Source organism: Alligator sinensis, unplaced genomic scaffold, assembly GCF_000455745.1.
Source record: "Alligator sinensis unplaced genomic scaffold, ASM45574v1 scaffold444_1, whole genome shotgun sequence".
Taxonomy (NCBI): Eukaryota; Metazoa; Chordata; order Crocodylia; family Alligatoridae; genus Alligator; species Alligator sinensis.
Genome location: NW_005841886.1, coordinates 2,399,922 through 2,401,243, shown reverse-complemented (window position 1 = coordinate 2,401,243; position 1,322 = coordinate 2,399,922).

Here is a 1,322-nt window from a genome sequence, read left to right as displayed (position 1 = left end):
GGGGGTCGGACTCGATGATCTATTGAGGTCCCTTCCAACCCTAAAATCTATGAATCTATGAAAAGTGAGGAGAGGAGCCAAGCACTGAAGAGTCTTACCTGATCCTGGATGCTGCTGGGATGCTTGCTACCATGCCATGGGCTGCCTGCACAAGGGCTGTTGCTGCTGCTGCCATGGCATGAACTCCCTGGCACCCTCTTTAATCAGCACCAGGGTCCCATTCACCCCCTCCTTGTTATGCTAGTGGATAGTTTTACAGATATACATTGGACTTTCCCACAATGCATTGCTAATGAGGAGGCAGAGCCACTTGCAGGCTGCAAAGAGGGCGTGGTCGGTGCTGGCCATGGTGCATGTTTCTGGTGTATGTGAAAAGTGTGTGCAGGTGTGGGGCATGGGGTGTGTGGGGGTGTGTGCGGGGGTCAGGTGTGTGGTGGGGTGGGTGTACGCGTGTGTGAGGGGCCTGCCTGCTTGCCAGGTCCTGGGAGCCAGCTGGGGTGGGGGGAGGGAGAGGGGGGTAACAGGGGTTGCATGTAGTAAAGCTCATCTGGGTGATGCACGTACAGATGTGGTCTGTGCCCACACCCAACCACCCTGCGGCTGCCTCCACAGAACTCTGCATAGGGCTGAGCCCTGCCCGCTCCTGTCTGGAGCAGCACATGCAACGCTTATGCCCGCGCCTGCTGATGGCACCACCCTGGCCCCAGCCTGGCACGGGGTCCGGCCCTGGCCCTAGCCAGTGTACGCAGCTTCCCAGAGGAGCTGCTCCCACTGCTGCTGCAGATGCTCAGGTACTGCTTAGATCCCCCCAGCTCCAGTGGTTCCTCCTGACCCTGCTGTGCCTCTTTGGGCAGCAGGTAGTGCAGGGGAGCAGCAGCGGCCATTGGAACACAGCGTTGCCAACTCTCATGATTTTTGGTGTTGTTCTTAAAGTCTACACTTTGGGAATGGGAAAAGCATAGCTCTTTCTTTTATATATATTTATACTGCAGGCGCCACATGCCCAGTCAGGTGTGGGGTGGGGAGGGAGCTGGAACTTGGCAGCTCCTGCCTCAGCACGTGGGGCTCCAGCTCCTGGTTGGGAAGCTGTGCACACTTGCTTGGGCTGGGGCTGGGGCTGTGGCCAGGGCCAAGGGGCTGTTTCATAGTTTCATAGTTTCATAGTTTTAGGGTCGGAAGGGACCTAATAGATCTTCTAGCCCGACCCCCCGCCAGGGCGGGAGAACAACAAAAAACCCTAAAAACAAAAACGGGACTCAAATGAGTCCAGCCAGGTAGGCATCCAGCCTCTTCTTAAAGACCCCCAGGGTAGGGGCCAGCAC